The sequence below is a fragment of the Triturus cristatus genome, chromosome 7 (genome assembly GCF_964204655.1).
Source record: "Triturus cristatus chromosome 7, aTriCri1.1, whole genome shotgun sequence".
NCBI classification, from domain to species: domain Eukaryota; kingdom Metazoa; phylum Chordata; class Amphibia; order Caudata; family Salamandridae; genus Triturus; species Triturus cristatus.
The window spans coordinates 1,443,291,489-1,443,314,145 of NC_140590.1; the positions used below are offsets into that span (position 1 = coordinate 1,443,291,489).

The 22,657-nt window shown below is 44.4% G+C and overlaps 1 protein-coding gene across 1 annotated transcript in view; it reads left to right on the forward strand.

Annotated features, from left to right (window-relative positions):
- DLGAP4 (DLG associated protein 4) overlaps positions 1–22,657 on the forward strand; it is a 1,545,411-nt gene that overhangs the window by 1,045,240 nt on the left and 477,514 nt on the right. The window contains exon 4 of the mRNA XM_085619178.1: positions 21,276–21,365. The gene's annotated coding sequence lies outside the window, so the exon portion shown is untranslated. The remainder of the gene's footprint in view (positions 1–21,275; positions 21,366–22,657) is intronic.

Consider the following 22,657-nt stretch of genomic DNA (forward strand, 5'->3'; position numbering starts at 1 on the left):
CGTCCCAGGACAGAAGTACCTTTATATCCAGTGTGCAGGACTGGACCAGTGTTGAAGTGTTGGTGAATGCGAGACACAGACGGCCCTTATTGATAGCGCTTGAACCATTATCAACATTTGTCGGGTTAAGACCAGTTCCTTAAGACCTGAGAATTCTGGCAAAGTTAAGAACTTTTGTACTGAGATTGTTCTGGCTTTCCCCCAGGATATTATATTAGTATTCATACAGTGCTTTCCACGCCCACTGAGAAGCTGAAAAAACTTTTTTATCTGCTGCCTAAATAACTATCCAATATATTTAATTTATGTATCACTTCTTATTCCTAACAAGCTCATGGTAACGTTCCAGTTTTCATCATGTGGTTGTGGTTCGGTCTGTGAGGGAAAACGTGGGTGAAATGTGTGAGATTTGGAGACAGGGTTGGGTGCCAGACACCAGTAGGTTTCTGGTCTCTGTCCAAGAAATCTGTCACATCTCTAAAACGTGGCCGCCCATCCTACACCCCAGACTCTTAAAACTCACTCTGTACCCTAGACCGTCATATTAAAAAACACCTCTACTTTTAGATGTGGTTCACATTATACTGCTAGGTGAAAATGTATCCTTATCTATTTTTGTTTAATTAGCAATAAAGATAAGCAATTACTTACCAGGTATTAATTATGCTTAGCCAGTTTTAGACACAATAATGCACATGCTTATTAAACACAGCAGTGCTCGTCCATCAGTCAAAGTTAATTTTAGTTGAGTGTATCTGACCTGCTTCAGCATAAATAGCTTGTCTATTTGCTTAAAAAAGAAAATGCTGAAATGTAAAAAGGGAGATGTGTCATATCCATTGTGGAGGCACTCAGAAAGGAATTCACACTATGGAACCTATTGCAAGGTTCCCGGAACTGTATGCATTATATTGCCCCGGGCAACTACAAGTTTTACGATGCCGCTGGGTCTCTAGTTATCAGGTCCTCAAACTCCAGACCCGATTATTACGGGCCTGAAGGCATCTGACTTATAGCCATCTGAGATCCGCGGGAGATGCAGACAGCTGCTATGCCCAGATCCTCCCGCCTGCATATTTCAGCATGGAGGTTCAGAGAAGAAGTTTGCCACAGCTGAAGTGAAAGGATACCTCCCCTCCTATTGTCCCTGCCCCCTCTCCTCTTCTGCACACCCACAAAGCCTCTGTGCATTAACCACCAGCACTAAGCAGGTGGTAAATGTTTGCGGATTTGGGCCTGTTGTTTCCCCAGAAGATGAGAGCATACTGAATTGAACCTGGTAGTCCAAATGGTCACCATTGTGGGGATAGCAATTTGTAATCATTTTTAAGCTACATGAAGATATCACACAGAATCGTACATTCTGGCCCTAGTATCTCTACAAGCAGATAACAGGAAACTCATAAGAGACCACCATGTTCTAAAGCTTCAAATAGGCTGGTGCAGCTCATAGTGTGTTCCATAGTTTTACCTGGACGCAGCCACGCTTGAAAAACATGATGGTGTAAGAGAGTAATTAAATAATCTTGTTCCTGGACACTTGACTTCTGAATGGTTCTGATTTTTAGTGGTCCTGGTAAAGAGCTACTGTATTTACTGGATACAGTGAACAACTCATACTACAAGTGTTCACTCAGAAAATTGGTAATTACTTGCAAATTCAGAGGTTACAGCCCTGAATCCTCATTGTTGAAGTGTTCTGACTTCTTCTCACCTGGTAAATTTCGATAGATTCACCATGACAAACTTTTTTGAGGGGAAAATTGTGTGTGTTTGTTTTCTACCACAAAACTCGGATTTCGGTCCCCGCTCAAACTCCCGACTGCAACAGGGATAAGAATGTATCTCCATCTTCTGATCATGTCCTCTGTGTCCCCAAAATTAATGAATATTCTCAACATGGGGTGATCTATAACAGACCTGCACTGAAAACGCAATTCCCTGTATAGTTGTCTGTACATAAGACAAGGGGCCAAATGTATGAATCATTTTTACTGTAACACATTTTCCAATTCAAGATTTGTGACTGCAAAAGTGTTTTTTTCAAATTTACAAATCCAGTTTTAGGAGTTAGTAAACTTTTACCAACTCCTAAAATAGATATTATGACACTTTACCGAATCAGTATTTGAAAGGGGCACTTGCTGACATCCCTTATGTTAGAGTTGGCATCCTTGGTGTGGTTTTCCCCCTAATTTTTTGCCTTCAGGCCACCTTTTTTTTTGCTGACTTTGTTTTTGCTGGCATTCAGAGCCTGCACATTTTACCACTGCTAACCAGTGCTAGATTACTTGTGCTCTCTCCTCAAGACATGGCAAGATTGGCTAATACCCAATTGGCACATTTAATTTACCTGTAATTCCCTAGAAAGGTGCCACCATCTGTGTCCAGGGCTTGTAAATTAAATGATACTAGTAGGCCTAAAGCACTGATTGTGCCACCCACTTAAGTAGCACTTTAAACTTGTCTCAGGCAGCCTGTGTGTGCGGTTTTGAACTGCCATTTCAACCTGGCAAAATAAACCTTTTGTCAGGCTTATACCTTCCTTTTTAATACATATAGGTTACCCCTATGGTATGCCCAGAGGGCAGGATGCAGTGTATTTAAAATGTTGGACATGTACTTTTAAGTTTTGCATGTCCTGGTAGTGACAAATTCCTAAATTAGTTTTTCACTACTGCAAGGCATGCCTCTCCCATAGGATAACATTGTAGTTAACTTATCATCTGTAATTTCCAAATGGGAGCAGGTAACCACTTCATGTTTGGAAATGAGAATCCTAACTTATGGTGAAGTCGGATTTTAAATTCCAATTTTGAAACTGCCACTTTTAGAAAGTCTGCATTTTCCTGCCTTAGCCAATTGCTGCATGCAGCCTGCCTCTGGGTCACATGACTGGGTGTAGTTGACAGTTGGGCTTTGTGTATTCCTCCTAGACAGCCACAAAATGGGGAGCTTAGGTGTGACTGGATAGGCCATCACTGGCAGTATGGGAGGGAGGAGCTAGGCCCAGCCCCACTTAAACTTGAATAAACTATGCTCTGCCTCCATACAAAGAGCTGCAAACCCCCTGTAGTTCGTCTGGAGCCAGAGACAGGAAGACAGGGCACCTGTGCACGTCCAAGGCCTGCCTCTAGAAGCTTCTCCCCACTTCAAAGGCAGAACTGGATATAAATACTGGACCTTATACACCAACTCTTCAGTAAATTTCTGGACCTGTCTATACTCTGCCAGGAAGCACGACTGCTGTGCTACTAAAAGGACTGCCATTCTCCTGGACTGCTGCTTTGAAGGACTGCTGCTCTGCTGTGCTGACCTGCTGCCTGCTGTGCCCTCTTGCTGCAGTGAGAAGGACAGGACCTACATCTCTTGAAACCAGATCCCAGAGTGACTGCAAGAGCTAGTTGGCTGTCCTCCTGATCTGAAGCCTCTTGGACACAACAGGCTACCACCAACCTTGCACCTGGACTCTGCATCTGTGAGTCCACCCAGTCACGTTTTGCCACCTTTGTCCTTACCCTTGGAAGTGGTAAAATGGTGCTCTGCCAGCCTCTGTGGATACGGCGGAACCGATGCATCTCGTCTGCTGCACTACGCAAACCTGAGAAGATCTGACGCATTGCTGCTGCTGCGTGGATTGGACTTGTTGCAAAGGTCCACATTATCTTCGCAGCCTCACCGGAATCACAGCTGCGCAATGCATCCTTGGCACAGGCCTTCAAATCCCTCATCAATGGCAGCATTAACAACAATGCTGGACTCCACATCACAGTCTCACAGTTTCTCTGAACCAACACATCACTCCGACTGCACACCGCATGCCAGACTTTGCAAGGTAAGCCCCATCAACGGGATTCTCAATGACGATGCAGGACCTTGCATCGTAGCTTTGCCGCATCTCGGAACTGATGCTTCGCTTCGGCTGCACGTCTCATTATCGACACAGATCCCTACAACGCTCCTCAAACCAGCAATTTATGGTACTCTGTTCAGTGATCCTAACTGGGTCCCTGTAGCTGGCATGTGCTCCAGTGTGGCGAGACTAAACTTGCAACATTGTCGCAGTCTGGTGATACCAGATATCCGCAGTTAGTGCTTTGTTCTTTTTGGCGCTATTTTCACTAAGATCTTTCAAATTGCATAGCTCTGATTCTACTGATTGCATTTTTGTAGTTTGAGTCTTGCTTTAATTATTAAAGAGAGTACTATTCTTCTCACTTAGTGTGGGACCTATTTGTGTGGTGTTTCTACTTTATTACTGTTTGAAGTGTTGCACAAATACTTTATATGTTGCCCCTAAATTAAGCTAGACTGCTCTGTGCCAAGGTACTAGAGGGATCAGCACAGGTCCATTTAGGGTTGGCTTGTGCCTCACCTTAACAGGGATTGTGGCCGATGCTTTACCAGGGCTCACACCACAGCCAACCAACAACCCAGTTACATCTTCAAAATGCCGATTCAGTATGCAATGTATCAATGTTTTGTAAACATAATCTGGTCACAAAACATTAAAAATCTACTGACTCCCAAGGAGGAGTGTCAATCTTTATGCAACACAGAACTCTTGCTCCTTGCAAACCTTTTTTTTTAAAGTTTGCTGGGGAACAGACAGTGACCACTGCCAACTCTAAAATCAATTTTTACTAAAAAGTAAACCTTTTAATAAAAACGCTGCTCCATTTCCTTTAAGCAAAAAAAGTATAGTTTATTGGAAAGCGATCATAGATATGTTGGCCTACTGATCCTAGAAGGCAAGCATCCCCATGATGGCCACAACTCAGAGTTAGTTGTGAATTGCAACAAGATTTTTGTGACTTGGGGCCATGTTATCAAGGAACGGCGATAACATTATCGCCGCTTTAGCTGCAGGAAACTGCCACTAAAGCGGCGATAATGGGCTTGATAATATGCCCTTGTGAATTCCCATAGAAGCCCAGGTTCACACCAGAACCTGGGCTTCTATGGGAATTCACAAGGGCATATTATCAAGCCCATTATCACCGCTTTAGCGGCAGTTTCCTGACGCTAAAGCGGCGATAATGTTATCGCCGTTCCTTGATAATACGGCCCCAAATTTCCGTACATCTGGCCCCTAGTCACATGTTTTTATGGAGTGGTTAGACATATCTAGGCAACATACTGAATAAGTTGAGTTAATTTTGGAATGTGGTTGAAAATAAACAGCTCAGTTTTATTAAACACAACAAGGAACATCTCATGTCAAACTTTTTTTTAGTTTTCCCTGCCTAATGAGAAAGGCATATCTAGTCTAATTAATAACATCAAGTAAAAAAGCATGGATTTTACACATATTTTTGAACACGCAGGGAATTATTCTTAAAATAATCTACAGGCATAGAAACATAGTCAAACTAAACAGTAGGTTCATGCTATTTTTGTAATTTTACTTTTTCAACGAACGCTTCTGACCCTAAGATAGAGGGCTGCTTAATTTACATAAACACGTCCACTTTACAGTTCTGTTGAAAGTAACAAGATAAGTATAATGCAAGTATAACCACAATGCATGGGCGGTCAGAACCATCCTATGAACTATGGTCACAGATATTAGAAAGCTTCCTAGTATTGGTGACCTGAAAGGCAATAACGTTGTTGGTATATTTGTATAGTGAAAGGATATAGCAGGTAACTAATGTAGTAAGGGCCTTATTTATGAGGTCTTGCGAGTGTTTTGTGCTTCCATTGCGTCACTTTTTGGGACGCATCGGCGGCGTAAAACATGCTCCTTGTTGCGCCCTATTTGCAAAGTGAGCATCTAAGCAGATGCGTCACTGTAAACCCCTGCACTACATTATACCTGCGTCAGGTATAATGTATGCAGGGTGGGCATTCCCACGTAAGTAACCCTTGTAGAAGCGATGCAGTGAAATCTACAAGATTTCACTGCACCCCTTCTAGGGTGCAAATGCATCAATATCTTACGCATGCCTCACAGCAGGCGTAAGACTGACGCAGGCCCTTTCACATGAGGCTTGCCCCATCTGTAAGGACACATTGCTGGAGTTGCGTCAGTTTTGTGACACACTCCAGCAATGCGTCACTTTTGCGCCTACAGTTACATCTGAAATACTGACGTATCTGTAACTCCTTGCGTCATGATGCACCATACAGTAAATATGACGCATCCATCATGTCGTAAGGAGGGCGCACTGAGAAGTGAAGCATCACTGCTTTCACGCAACGATGCATCACTTCTCATAAATGAGGCCCAAAGGGGCAGATTTACAAGTCTCTTGCGACACATTTACGCCGCCGTTGCGTCACTTCTGTGACGCAGCGGTGACGTAAACCATGCGCCATGTTGCGCCTTATTTACAACGTGACTCATCTTGGGAGATGTGTCACGTTGTACAGCCCTGCGCCACATTAAACCTGCGTCAGGTTTAATGTATGCAGGGTGGGCGTTCCGTCAGAAAAAGCTTCGGAAAAGTGACGCAGTCACTTTTCCGATGCCGCTGCGTCAAAACCCTGCGTCTGCTTGAAGCAGGCATAAGGCGTGATGCAGCATGTTAGGTATGGGTAGCCCCTGAGCATTGCTGGAGTTGCGTCGCACTTGCAACAAGACTCCAGCAATGCGCCGCCCTTACGCCATCAGATGCGTCACGCATCTGTTCAGCCTTGTGCCACGATGCGCCGCATTGTAAATGCGGCGCACCTGTGGTGGCGCAAGAGTAAACTTGCGTGACGCATCTTACCTGGCGCATCCCTGCTGATATGCAGGGATGCGCCAGTCCTCGTAAATCTGTCCCTAAGTATTTTGTCCCTTGTTTGTTTAGTGTTTCATTGGTACAAAATAAAAGGTAGATCAGGAGACCAAAGTTTTTCTAAGGAACTTGCCACCAGAATGGCTGAAATACCAGGTTTGTCGAACGCCAGGTTTGCGGAGTACCAAGGCTGCACAGTCTTGACTCCACCTCGTGCCTCTTTTTCCACCACTCTTTCATTTCTGTTTTCTCATCTTTTCTCTTGCAGTTTCTTTTTCATCTATGCTTTTACTCTTTGGGCCCCATTACAAGTTCATTGGTCACATCGCCAGCCCGCCGCATTGGCGGTTGATAAAATGGTGCCATCACGACTGCCGCATCACACGTTTACTACAGGGCTGTGGTGTACCGGTGACGCAGCCATAGAAGCTGCATGCTTCAGCTCTAGGCATGATGCCCATTGCACTGCTGCACCTCCAGCAATTCAGGAGTACTATTGCCATGCACCATGTCATGCCTGGCAAACAGTGCGCGCACTGAGAGTGCAGGCATGGGGGAGCACAACATGTGCCCCCGGCCACAATCTCCATTGGCCACAATCCGCTGGGGCTCTTTTTGTGGCCCTTTACCTGCCTTTCCGCTGACCTTTGATCACGGGGACTGGTCAGTGGAAAGGAAGGTCATAATTTCAGCGGCGGTGCCCATGCCAGCACCGCCACCATTGACCGCCACTGTCCACACTGCCACCACAGCGGGAGCTCCTATCTTGGCAGTGGCGGCAGTCTGGAGGCAATCCAACTGCATATATCATAATCGGGAGGTCAAACCGCCAAGGTACAGCAGTTCCAAGACCGCTAAGTCACAATCAGCCCCTTTGTCACTGTTTTTCTTTCCTTCTCTCGCCTCTCTCCTTTTTCTTTCTTTCCCTCTCTTCCTCCTGGTCAAAGTCTCATGAGGAAAAATAATACTCAGAGTCCAAGCGTAGTAGACGATGCTGACTGGGAAACATATTTTCCAATGCGTGCAATACATCGCATGCCATTACAACGCAAGTCGTTACTGTTAGATTTGGGGGTCTCTAGTTGGGAATGGTTTGCAACTTTGTCCAAATAGGGACCCTTGCGTCTAGTCAGGGTAAGGGGCTAAACTCCTAAAATAACCCCTGCTCACCCCCTTGGTAGCTTGGCACGAGCAGACAGGCTTATCTCAGAGGCAGTGTGTAAAGCATTTGTGAACACATACAGTAATACAGTGAAAACATTACAAATGGACACCACACAGGTTTAGAAAAATAAGTAATCTTTACTAGACTTAACACAAGACCAAATGACAAAAATCCACAATACTGTAATCAAAAATAGACTTTAAAATGGTAGGAAATAGCTTAGTTCACTTTAGATTGCAAATGCAACATTTTACTGTCAAAGTACCTTGGATGCGTAACACAAAACAAACAGAAGGGTCGCAGGGAAGGTGATGCGTTGGTTCCTTACGCTCAGGGGAGTGGATGCGACGGTTCCTTACTGCTGCTCAGGGGAGTTGATGCTCACTTCCTTACTGTGTGGGGAGGTGATGCGTCGGTTTCTTACTGCGATCCTATGCTATGACGCTGATCTTCTGAGCCATGACAGGCCCTGCGACACGCTTCTCCGGTGATACGACAGCGACCTCTGTGGCGCGGCATGCCTCTCCGGTGAGGTGACACACTTCGGCGATGCGATGGTGACAGCGGCAGCGGCGGCACACTTCCTCAGTGATGCGATGGCAACTGCTGCGGCGGCAAAACGCTTCTCGTCGTTGAGTCGCGCTTCCAGCTCCCAGTGACACGCAGTCTCTCAGAAGGCCTAGCACAACAGCAGGCACTTCAATTCCCAGCCTTGGAAATTCAGGGGGGAGCTGGGGGTGAAGTCTTGTATCCCTGAGACTTCAGGCAGGAGGCAAGCTCAAAGTTCAAGCCCTTTGAGATTCTTCTTCAAGATGATGAAAGCACACTCAGTCCTCTTCTCCTTTCTTTGGCAATGAAGCAACCACTGCAGGCCAACCCCCAAACACACAGCACAGGGGTAGTCTCCTCCTTCAGCTTCCTGGTTCTTCTCCTCAGCAAAGGTTCGTTTTGATTCCCAGAAGTGATCTAAAGTTCTGGGGTCTGGGTCCTCCTTTTTATATAACAAAATCCTTTGTCTCTGAAGGCAGAGAGTGTCTGTACCTAGTCCAAACCAGTTCTGGGTGCATTCTGCCAGTGCACAACTTCTTCCTTTGTCAGTGTGGGCCAGGGTCATCAGACACACCACAGGAGGTGGAGCCAGCAGTGTAGAAGGCAGGCACAGCCCTATTCAGGCCCAGGTGCTACTCCTCCCACCACTCCTCATGAAGATAGATCTATTCAGCCTTGTACTGACTCACCCTGTCTCCTTGAGCCCACTTGCCCCTGTCACTCACAAACCAGACAAGCAATAGCCAACCTAGCCGAGGCAGGCTTGGATGGTTAGGCAAGAAAATACCTACTTTCTACAAGTGGTATTTTCAAACACAGAATGTTCAAACCAACTTCACTAAAAGATGTATTTTATCATTCTGAGTTCAGGCACACTAAATTTGTTTTTCTACCATGTTCCCTGGGTCAGTTATGATTATAAGGTGTTATAATCAAACTGGCCTATGGGGATAGGTAGCCTTGCAATAGTGAAAAACAAAAATGGCTGTAATTCACTATCAGGACCTGCCACACACATCAGGGCCTTTTACATACAGTGCACCCTGCCCTTGGGCCTACCTTAGGGGTGGCGAGCATGTAGAAAAGGGAAGGTTTAGGGACTGGTAAGTGAGTGCACTTACCAAGTCAACAAGGCAGCACTAGGCTGCACAGAGGCTCTGCAATGGCAGGCCTGAGACATAGGTTACAAGCTGCTCCGGTGGGTGGCACAATCAGTGCTGCAAGCCCACCAGCTGCATTTGACTTACAAGCCCTAGGCACACATGGTGCACTATACTAGGGTCTGACAAGTAAACCAAATAAGCCGATCAGGGAGTCACTAATCCATTAGAACAATTTAACATAGGGAGCACTTGCACTGTGGCACTGAATAGCAGTGCCCAAAGCATCTAAACCAGCAAAACAAATAGTAAAAACACAGAAAGCAACAGCAAAAAAATGGAAGGGAGACCCACGCCAATGGTGCCAGGTCTAACAGTTACAATGATGCGTTGTTACATCGCATACCAACACAACGCAAGTCGTTAAAACGACTTGCTGTAGGGGGCAGAAGGTGTTGGATTTGTTGGATTTTCACTTCTCTACTGTTGCACACACTATTCCAAACTCCAGCACCCCACCTACAGCAAGTTGTTTTAATGACTTGCATTGTAATGGCATGCGATGTAACAACGCGTCGTTGTAACGTCTTGCGTTGTAATGGCATGCGTAGAAAAAGCATGAGTTGTAACGAGTGCTATTCTGCCTACCACTACCAACTACCCACTCTTTAGTTTTGCTCAAAGGAACTTTGAATTGGGCCTTCCCATTTTACCACGGTTTATTTTAAGCAAAATGTTTGTCTATGATCTGTAGATGGTGCAGATTGTGGATGCTTGAGCCCAGGCTGGAAATAAATAGAGAGAGAAAACAATATAAACAGTAATGCAAACCCCAAAAGGATTCTAAATAACCTTGTTTCAGGGATCCTGTCTTGTAGGAATAGCTAAAGTAGCAATAATTATGACACCAGACAGAGAGCCATTCCCCTTAGCTCCAATCTCCCATTTCACAGATATGTGGAACTCAAAGACCTAATCATTTTTAAGGATCAGCACCACTTGGTCCTGATAAAATACTGACTCATCTATGGGAAATGAAGGTGGATCGCTGACCATATATCAATTAAAACCTATTGAATGCTTCCAAAATCACACTGTAAGCCTGAGGCAGCCTCTCGGGAGTTTATGGCAGCTGCATCAAGTCCTCTTATGGCTTTGGCTCATCTGCCAAGAACGACCCTTTATAAATCTAACAATTTAAAGCTAATGGTATGGAACAGATTTTGGACAATGGCAGTATCACTATTTGACAATAAATGTTATTCTCAGAATGTATGGGGAAAGCAAAGAAAACATACCTGCTGAATGCTTTCAACCTGGACCAGATTATAGCAAGTGTGTTTCTAGGACGACTAGACTTTTGGGCTATTTGTCCTCCAGTGGTGGATTGCCAATGCAAAATATGATGCTGATCTGGATACCAGAAAAGAGTCCACTCTTGTGGTGTAGGTGAATTAATATATATTTTGTTTGGCATTTAATAGCACAAGCATGTCCCAAGGGCATTAAAATGTTTTACAAGAGAACCTGATAATGTCACACATCTATTCTTTGAGGCTCAGGTATATTAAGTGGTTTGCACAGGATCACAGAATGTTAAGCCTATGTTGGGACTCGAACCTGTTTCTTCAGTTTCAATGTAGCCTGCTCTGGCTGTTAGGCCACGTCTCCATATTCGGATGTGCCATCTTTTGCAATGGGTCCTCACCCTCCATGCAAATGAGAGAATGCCTGTCCTCTGTGTACATGCTCCTGTTGACGGGGTGGGGGAGGGGTCAGAATAGCGCTTAGTTAATTTTTAAAAACTATCACTTTTAATAAGTACTTCATAGTGCAGTGTGACATAATAATGTCATAGCTTGCACTATTTTTTAAATTTTGGAATCTGATGAGACTTTATCATATTTAATGTGATGTTTGTTGTATGGTTTGCATGGCAAACATTTTTAGGGCTCAGCTCGAGATCAGGTTCTAAGAGCCAAGCCAGACCCATGGGTCGGCTTGCTCTGTTCATTTCTTGGCTCGCCCACCTCTAACCTCTGTGGCCATAAGACAGGAAGACAGTCTGCAAGAGCCACACCACAAAACACTCCCTGCTCTCATCATGCCTGACCCCACAATAGAACCCATGTGAATATGTAGCATGAGTGCTGCCAGTTCAAGAGTGACCACTATTCTGTGAAGTGTGCAACTGCGCTCCCACACAAACCTCCTGTAAGATCACGGGCAAGGCGCACTGCATTCAGTCGCCCATGTAGGCAAGCCAGTAGCCCCATGAGACAGACCACTCAGACCACAGGAAGGTATATACTGGGGCAGAGTGCTCCCTGTTATTTGGTTGGTGCTTGATTCCTCTCCCAATAGGGTAAACTCTGAAAGAATCCTCAGTTTGCAGTCACAGGTATCACAGTGAAAAGTAGGATTGCTCCAAGCGGACCATGGGTAGGTTCATTCATCTCTGGAAAAACCTAGAATCACTGGATAAGTCTTGTGCTCAAACAATTACACTGCAGCAATAGTCTCTCTATACTTCTTCCCACTGGTGTAGTAAAGCTCTAGTTTGTGTACAATATGGCCGATGCTTTAAACGCCTCAAATATACCACTACTTACCTCTGCGGCCTGAAACTGATGTCTTTTGACATTCACGTTCAATGCGGATAGCCTTTCTAGAGGTCAACGTAGATATTTAGTAAACCGTTGGGTGCTCCTGGGTGACAGTCAATAAGTTATTACCACAACGCAAATGGTGCTCTTGTTCAGCCTCCATCCTCAGTCTGAGTTGTTGGACCTTCTTAAATATAAGGCCAGTGTCCAGGAATGCCTCATATATTGCCTCTGAGGGTCAGTTGTTTCCAAGGCCTGTTCCAGCTTCATTTCCATCAGCTGATTATCCCTTAAATATCACTCCAGATAAGACCTGTGGTCTTCTGGTACCAACCTCACCAAACAAAGTGAAGAACACCTTGGTACCCCAACTATCCACCAGCCATAGTGGAGGGAAGGATCATGGCCTATAAATGATATCATAAAAATGTTGTTGATCAGCTAAGCTGCATGGTCATTCCAGTAATCTACAATATGAACCCCCATTGTGGCGTCATCCATGACCGGGACCGCCTGCTTATTTCAAGGAAACCCCCAAAATAATACAAAATAGAATCCATCTGTACTGAACTCAGTTACTGACATTTTAATCACAGAAAAGGTGAGATGGCATGAAGTTCTTGCCCTGATATCTGTCATTTTTATGCTGCAACCAAATTTGCAGCTCTTGTCCAAAATGCAAGAGTGGGGGATACGTTACCTACTGAACAGCTCTTTGTTTATGATGTTATTATTTTTGATTATGGGACTAACATGCAGGGATTGCTGCTGCTATTTGCATGCATTACATACTTAGCATTATACCTCAGCAATTATGGATGAAATATACATTATTGATGCATGTAAGGAGCTGCACTTACGCTGAACAATTGTTTACTGGGTTCTTGAAAGTATTACACATTGTGTCTGGTTAAATATGATTTATTAGTACTAAAAGGAGCATGACAGGAGAGTCTATTAAAAAAAAAACTACCCTGCCTAATTGGACATACAACAAAATGCAAACGAGACAAGTAATTGGAAAGACTAGAAGGATCAAAAGAGGACTACATAATCAAAGACTTTTCCTATAGGAGCAATCAGTATGTATGCAGTGGTGAACAACCTTTTGCCAGAGTACATCAGGAGCTACTATTCAAGACCAGTTAAAAACTAGAACCCTGTCTCAGTCAATTGCAGTAACAAATGATACAAAGAATTATAAATCATGCAGTCAGATCAGAAAGTAATAAGGTCCTTATTACTTTTTTTTTTTTTACAGAGTTTTATATAGCGCAAACTTGACCCGAAGGTATCGGGTATCAGAGCGCTTTACATAGCACCAGTTGTTTTACATGAGGATACATTCATTTTTGGTAGGCATAAGGAGATTAAGTGATTTTGCCCAGAATCACAGGATGTTGCGCGTGCTTGACGAGACTCGAACCCGGTTCAGCAGATTTGAGGTCCACGGCCCTAGCCGTTAGGCCACATCCTCTCCCCAGATATGTCACACAGACATGTTGTTGATTCAGCAAGTGATTTATTTAGGTGGCGAATGAGTCCAGAAATGTTAGATGAATCGTGGAGCAGAACAAGCTTCGGAGAAATGTGTAAAGATATTGTGTTGGTGCAGTTTATTGCATTTTCAACTTTCTGTAAAAGGTTTCGTAGGGTGGGGCAACACATCAGTAAATGTAGCATATCTTATTTAGGTCCCCCACATTGTCAGCAATCTGATGAAATATTCTTGTTGTCTAGTCGATGTTTCTTGGGCAACCAGTGCTAATCATAACGTAGTTTTGAAGAAACTGAGATTCAACCTATGCTTCCCACAGACCCTGATCATGATTGGCTAATAGAGTGGACCAATCATCATTGGAGTGTACAATGTCTAAAATAGCCTGCCATTTAACTTTCAATGAGCACTGTGGTAGTTTAGAGTGAATTTATTCTATCAGTGTGGTATGCAAAGTAGAGATAACAACGTTGAAAGCACCAGTGGCGGCTCCTCCGCTAAGGCGGAGGAGCGTCGCCCCACTGCTTTTAAAGAGTGAAGTTAAGGAAAAATAAAATGATAATAACTTGTGTTATTATCATTTTATTTTGTCTTGATGTCCGGCAGCTTTGTGGGGCCTGGGATGCTCTCATGACAGGAGCAGGGGGAGTGATGAGCACAGTGTAAGTGCGATGAATGCTTGGCCGGCCGTCTCGGGCCGGCCAAACATTCATGCATACTTTGCATGTTCTCCACATAGGCTGCCTTACAGCCTGCTTGGAGAACATGCCCAGGCTCCCAGTCAGCATCTGAGCGCTGAACCATGGCGCTCAGACCATTCACAACACTACATTGCAGCATTCTGATTGGTTGATAGGGAGCTTGAGTGTGCTTCCTGTTCGGTCAGAGCGTGGGACTAAGGAGGAGAGATGCAGCGAGAAGGTAAGTGATTATCTTTTTTGTTTGTTTTATTTACAGCCGCTTCCACTGTGCCCACCCATCCTGCCCCTGCCCCCTCACCCCCGATCCGTGCCAGCTGCTACTGGAAAGCACTTCACCTTTTCAAGTATAAATACATAGGAGATCAGGCAACAGTGACGGTAACAAATTTAGTTTTGATCAATGCTCCAGTTGCATCAATCTCCGTATCTATATCTTGTCAAACTGGAATTCCGTTTGTTATATGTAATCAAAATGGTACAATCTTGTGTCAATTTAATAATTGGCCAAGTTGATGTTTCCCTTTTTCAGACCATTCCTACCAGAGTAATGTTTGGCCTCCAAGGAGAAGGGCAGCATTGTTCCAGATCGATGCTTGTCTGTAAGAGACCTTTCATTCACAGATGCATGTGCACACTGGCCATGTGAGGTCAGTTTCTTGAAGTAAGGGATTCTGTGGTTCTACGGACAGAGATGCCACAGTACACACCCATGCTAAACCTTGGAGGCTACTTTTTTAATGTTTTTCTGTGCTTAAACAGTCCAGGGTCTCAAGTTTCGCAGAAAATAAATATGCAAGGTGTACCAAAGGATGGGCTTTATAGTTCAGGTCCATACAGGGGAAGTCTAAAATATCCAGGTACTGCATTTTTAAATTTTTCCAAACTTTTTGTAAATCTCTTGAGTCCCACGACATCTTAGCCAGAAACCGCCACATCCTGTCGGCTGATTTGAAGCTAGCGGCAAACATTCGGAACGTTCCTTCCTGCTTGCATCGCATCGGTTGTGAGAGACCTGGCCTGCGGACTGATGTGCAGGTGGCTCCAGGAATAAGTGAGGTATATGACTGGAAGGCACACCAAACTCACTGCTGCCGCCCTAGTGGGGCGACCAGGAGGAGATGGGGCTGGTCTTTCTGGCCAATCCGAGACTGGCCCTGCTTGTGCTCACCATACTTGTTCTCTACTGGATACCCTCATGGGTGATAACCAGGGCTCTACAAATCCACTTTATCTTACATTACGTTACTGGCAGTGCCACCAGTTTGAACAGCGGAGTCACTGATAGGAAGCAGCTCCAGGTGTCATGCTCCAACTTACCCTAGCTCATCCTAGCCATACTGATCGAGGCCAGTTCAGCAGTGCCACAACAGTTCCAAAGTCACAGTGAGAGCAAATTCAGCCTAAAAATAAACAGTGCTTAATTTGTGCTGGTGCTTTCTCGTGCTCAGCACCGGCACATAATTGTCAACACCATACCTGGAACAGTCTACCACATGGTGGCGCTGCTCATCTAATTTAGATGAGCAGAACAACGGTTGTTTAGGAATACAATATACATTAAAAAAATTGCTAACACCTACCTCTCCAGTCATTCGTTTAGCTTTGAGGACCTTGAATAATCTGAACTGCCGCACTTACATGCCAGAGGAATGGTTAGTAGTTGTTTTGGTAGCGATGTCAAGGTTGATGGGTGGTGCAAGCTGCAGTGTCCTCCTGGTCAGAGCCCTGGCACTTAATATTTTACAAATTAAGCACTGAAAATAAATCAAGTGAGAAATCATGAGAAGGTCACATGCATTGTGAGGAGCATGGTGACTCCATCATAAACCATCATGCAAAAATCTGCTTCACCATCCCATTCATTTCAAATGGGAAAGGTCTATGCTGCTACAGGTTGGGATTATTCCACGTCAAAAAATCCCTTCTATTAACACCTGGACATAACATGTTTAATACTATTATTTCACTAGCCCTCTCCAATTTAAAAAAAAAAATCTGATCTCAGCCAGTTTCCAGCTCGAAAACAGCAAACAGTTGCATCTGAAAATAGAAATAAAATGTATATTTTAAGGTTTGTTATTTGAGCAAAAAGGCGAGTGTTGATTGTTTGAAATATAAAAAAAGCACATTGAACTGTGTGTAAGAGGATCAATGTATTCCTTAATTATTGAGTCTGAAGTATTTTGCACAAACTGCCCAGTTAAGTAATAGTATCCCCAACTTCACGGTTAACAAGAATGAAATGAGAAACTGCAAATGCAAGCTGTAAAACAGATCTCTCGCATTATTAGGATTTAAATAGCATTTAAAGATTTTAGAACAATATCGGGGAGATTTACTAAGCATTTGCACCCTGTTTGCGTCACAAAAGTCACGCAAAATGACGCAAAATCTTTTTTTGTAATTTACTTTCCAGCGCTAAACTTGTTCAGCGCTGGAAACAATGTAAAAGTAATGCGAAGCAGCGCATTGCGCGGCTTAGCATTACTTTGCGCCATGGGGCGTAGCAAGGGTGGTGCATGGGCGTTCCCATGCAACCACCCAAGGTTTCTCACCCAATTTACTAAAAACAGGAGATTGGGTTTAGCATGAGAAAACTGCACCCTATTCAACTAGGCCCAAAGAAGGAGAAATGTTTTCCTTTCTCCTTCCTTTCCCGACTTTGCATGCGTGCAGCACTGTGTAACACGCATACGAAGTGGGAAAAGCTTTCCCTTGTGTCGAGCAAAGTATTTTGTACAGGAAGGATACCCTTCCTGTACAAAGCCTATGCTGAACTCATGCACACACCCTAGCGCTGCAGCACTAAGGTGTGTGCATGGCGCCCGGCAGCTGTAATCAGCACCAGCACAAGGGAAAGGGGAGGCGAGAGCCATATCTCTGAAGATATGGTGCTTACCTCCTCCCTCCTTGTTGCGCAGTGCAGCCTCGCGGGGGGCTGCGCTGCGTTGTGTGACTTTTTTTAGTAAATCTCCGCCTAATTACTCTATGTCAACCTTAGCGTAAAGATACGTATTTTAGAAGTAATATATAACAAAAAGCTAGGATTCAGTTAGAGGCGGTTTATACACTGAGTGGGCCATTAATTATTAGGAAAGCGACTCACAAGTTCACTCGGTTGGAGAAGTTCAGCGCCTCTTCCACAAGGGTAGGGTTGCCCCCTCTATCTAAAGAGTCCTGAAAGTGGTGACACTGAGGTAGCAGATGCACTTTGATCATGGCTGAATGCTGGGCAGGCTACAATTTTGAGGTGGTTCACTCGACATTCATTTAGGCTTTGCAGAAACAAACCCAGTTAAAACGGGAGTTTATTTCTGAGGATAAAATAAATAATGGCCCTGACACTGCGGGGGGCCTCCTTTACAATCTTTTGGCGTGGGTCAGCGTCGTAAGCCTTCCTGCTGTGCTGCACTACGTCAAACGAAAAGTACACAAATGTGTCGTATCTATCAGACACGGCGCATTCTTGTCCTTTTGCCCTGCCCCTGTGCACAACTGGCTTCCATGCGCCTTCGCAGGCACCCTTGCGACATGGTGCAAGAATATCTGTGTTTTAGGGGTTATTGTTTTAGCGCAGGAAGAGACACCTTCCTGCACAAAAACAATCAATGGAGGGGATTTTCTCTGTGTATGTGAGCTGCAGAATGCAGCACACATAGAAAGAGGAAAATACGAGGAGAAATAGTGTAATTTCTCCTCATTGCGTCTCCCCCATGCCACCCCTAGGGAGGCGTAGGCTTTTGATGCATTCCCAGGTTTACAAAACCTCGTAAATCTGGGAATGTGTCCAATGCCATGAGTGTTACGTGGGAGCACCCACCATAACGCCCATGGCATGCCTACCTATCGCAGAGTGAGGCATCGCAGCGACTTGCGCTGTATTGCTTCAGTCCATATCTACAAGGCCATGAAAAGCCACGCAGGGTGCCTTAAATTGGCCTTGTAGATATGGCCCTGCAGTGTGTGCTGCCAGATCGTCGCTAAAAGTGACTTTCCGGTGGTGAAGGAGACTTGTAAGTAGTGAGGCTCAGAGTTTCTTTCCAGCACATGAGGGCTTTTGGTAATTATCTCTGTCAGGCGTGCTTGACCTTGGTCAAGATGTTATACGTAACAAGGAAACCCAAGTGAGGTCGGCAAGGGACCTTGGGAATTGGCTATTTAAAAAAGCAGTGGTCCCTAAGTAAAATTGAATAAGAACAACAGATGAATATAGACCCGATCAGTACTATATTTTTCAAAGTTCTCCAGCAGGACAGTTATTTAATGTTCAATAAGTTACTTTATATATGGATTACAGAAAGGAAAAGTTTTCGTGGGACACAAACCTTCATTCCTCCCGCTTCTCTCAACCGAGACGAATCTCCATGGCCCCATAGGAACCGGACACAGCTCATTGCAACTGGACTACAGAGATTGTGAACGCGGCTCCGTGCAAGCTTATCAGCGCCACTGCGGTGCCCTTTAACTAGGTGCTCCTGCCTTGAGGTACCCTTAGTAACTTATGGTTAAACACATTTTCAGTCCGGTTCCCTGCCAGGTTCTCTCCTGCTTTCATTTTGTTATTACTGGCATATGTTCACAGGCATGTCATTCCAAATGTCCTGATGATGATCCTAGTATGTTGTTTGTGGATCGAAACGCCGTCGACTTTTTGTACACCTTATACACTCTCACAATTTACTATTTATGTGTAAAGGTGTCTCGTATGATTTGTTTGCTACATTGATAACGTGTATCTTACAAACAATTATTTTTGCCTGAGCCTTTTGTGTTTTTGTATCTGTACGTTTTCCTTGTTTAAGTTGGATGCAGGCTTGTGTCGCACAAAAAATTATCCTTTCTGTAATTCACGTATAAAGTAACTTATTGAACATTAAATAACTGTCCGGCTGGACAGCTTTGAAAAATATAGTACTGAGCGGGTCTATATTCATCTGTTGTTCTTATTCCATTTTGCTTAGGGACCACTGTTTTTTTAAATGGACCTGGGTTAAGGGCATTATCACGGGTACCCACGAACTGTAGTAGGAATTTATTGTACCCAATAAAATGTGATATCCCTAGTCCAAGTAACTGACTTACCACACCAAAATCCACATGTCCCAATAAACATGTGGTCTTTTCCCCCATGAAATTCTAACAGATTTCACATGCCAAAATTCACTCGAGAATGAAATCTTTACTGCACCCGGTAACTACCCCGTTGTGAGAAAATCTAGAAACTACCAATTCCTATTTGCGTAGGTGTCCCACATTTCTAGCTCACTACTATTCAGGCCATAAGCCTTCGATCCTTATCAGGCCGTGTTCAAAGCTGTTTTGCGCCATCTGTGGGACGTCATTAAAGCTATATTTAAAGGACTTTGAATGTATATTTCCTGAGGCAACATTTAAGACTTTCTGAGGCAGTACAACTTTTGGGACCATTTCTAAATGGTTTGAGGGCAAAATGCACAATTTGCAGATCCAGATCAGCAACACTCGTGGGGTTCTTAAACAATTGTTGACTTATTTCAAGGAATATCGGACATTTTCGGACCATATTGACACCATTCTGGGAAAACAGTCACTACTTTTGGGCCTGATGTTGAGTACTTGGGACGCAGTGTGCATAAGTTTGTGATTACTTGGGGAGAGGGTGTGGTCCGTTGGCTGCGCTGCCGCCTCTGGCCCAGGAAACCAGGGTTCGAGCCTCGAGGTCACTTAATCTCCCCGTGCCTGAATGTGTAATGTAAATACGGTGCTATGTAAAGCGCTCCAATACCTTCGGGTCGAGTTCGCGCTATATAAATATGCAAAAAAAATTATTATTATTATTTAAACACAGCGTTTTAACCCTATTTAGAGAATGATTTGAAATGTGAACAAGATCTCGAGAAACTTTGGTGAAAAATGACAACCATTTTGGGACCATTTTGGCATTTTTTCCAAATATGTGATAATTGCTTCTGCCTATCGTGGAAAACTATGGGGCAGATTTACAAGAAAGTGACTGAGTGCGTGCTGCAAGCAATTTGGCTGTGCCGCACTGAGTCACTTTCAAAGCACAGGGATGCGACATATTTACAACAATATGTCGCATCCCTGTGCTTCCTCCTGCACTGGCGCACAAACTGCTGCCATGCACAGGCACCCTTGCACCATGGTGCAAGGATGCCTGCGTCGTGGGGGGATTGTTTTAGTTCAGGAAGGGTTCCCTTCCCGCACAAAAACAATCTGAAATGCCGTTTTTCAACTACTAAGTGTGCTGTATTAGCACACATAAAAGTTAAAAAACATCATTATTTCAATGATTGTTTATGACAGTAAGGGACACCTTCCTGTACATAAACAATCATTAGAGTTGATTTCATCTTTCAATGTGTGCTGCAGAATGCAGTACGCACAGAAAGAGGAAAACAAATGAGGAGAAATGAATACATTTCTCCTTGTTGGCCTCCCTTTGAGGCGTAGCATTCACACACATTTCCAGATTTACAATTCCTCGTAAATCTGGAAATGTGTCTGGTTCCATGGGTGTTGCGTGGGAACACCCACAGCAACACCCATGGAACGCCCCTTCAACGCAAAGTGCTGTGTGCAAAGGGGCCATATTTAAAAGGACAGGAAAAGTCACGCAGAGTGGCTTTTCTTGTCCTTGTAAGTATGGAGCATTAAATGCGCCACCGGTACGTCACAAAAAGTGATGCACTAGTGGCGCAAGGGGCTTGTAAATCTGCCCCTATACCTTTCCACGCCTCTGTCTCTTTTCCTTTCTCCTTCCCCCACCCCCACCCTCCTTCTTCTTTCTAATCATTACCTCCTTCCCCATCACCAAGTCGAGAGGCTAAGGGGCGTACAAGTCCAGGAGGTTGTTATAGACACGACGAAGTGTTATTGATTGTAATGCGTAAACAGCACATAATATGATCCTCGTTTCTTTTTTCTCTAGTTCTTCATGTGGTTGCTGGACAGACAGCAGGAGGCCGAGGAGATGCGCTGATGCTAAATCGGAGTTTGACAGCAAGAGGGGCCTGAAAAGGTATTGTACTGCAATGGCATTTATATAGCGCTAACTACACCTGTCGAGGCGTATGCACTATGTTTTCTGTCGTCAAACCAACATTATTTTTGAGGTATGTTTGCGAGAGAAAAAGCACAAATAAAACCTTGAGCACATATTGAGCTGTGCTGTCTATGGGGTGAAAGCCATGTGCGCTGTGTGACACATTGGATAGCTCTGCCATCTGTTGTGGGAATCTGTGTGAGCTGTGTAACACAAGGACACCACTGCAATCTGCCGTGTGAATCTGTGTAAGCTGTGTAACACATTGGATAGCTCTGCCATCTGTTGTGGGAATCTGTGTGAGCTGTGTAACACAAGGACACCACTACAATCTGCCGTGTGAATCTGTGTAAGCTGTGTAACACATTGGATAGCTCTGCCATCTGTTGTGGGAATCTGTGTGAGCTGTGTAACACAAGGACACCACTGCAATCTGCCGTGTGAATCTGTGTAAGCTGTGTAACACATTGGATAGCTCTGCCATCTGTTGTGGGAATCTGTGTGAGCTGTGTAACACAAGGACACCACTGCAATCTGCCGTGTGAATCTGTGTAAGCTGTTTAACACATTGGATAGCTCTGCCATCTGTTGTGGGAATCTGTGTGAGCTGTGTAACACAAGGACACCACTGCAATCTGCCGTGTGAATCTGTGTAAACTGTGTAACACATTGGATAGCTCTGCCATCTTTTGTGGGAATCTGTGTGAGCTGTGTAACACAAGGACACCACTGCAATCTGCCGTGTGAATCTGTGTAAGCTGTGTAACACATTGGATAGCTCTGCCATCTGTTGTGTAAATCTGTGTGAGCTGTGTAACACGAGAGAAAGCTCTGCAATCTGTTCTGTGAATCTGTGTAAAACAAGGGTAGCTCAGTCATGTGAATCTATGTGAGCTGTGTACCCAGACAGATAGCTCTGCCATCTGTCATGTGAATCTGTGTGATCTGTGTAACACATTGGATAGCTCTGCCATCTGTTGTGTGAATCTCTGCAAGCTGTGTAACACGAGAGAAAGTTCTGCAATCTGTTCTTTGAATCTGTGTGAGCTGTGTAAAAAAGGGATTGCTCAGCCAGGTGTCGTGAATCTATGTGAGCTGTGTTCCCACCAGATAGCTCTGCCATCTGTCATGTGAATCTGTGTGATCTGTGTAACACATGGGATAGCTCTGCCATCCGTTGTATGAATCTGTGTGAGCTGTGTATCCCAAAGGATAGCTCTGCCATCTCCCGTGTGAATCGGTGTGATCTATGTATCACATGGGATAGT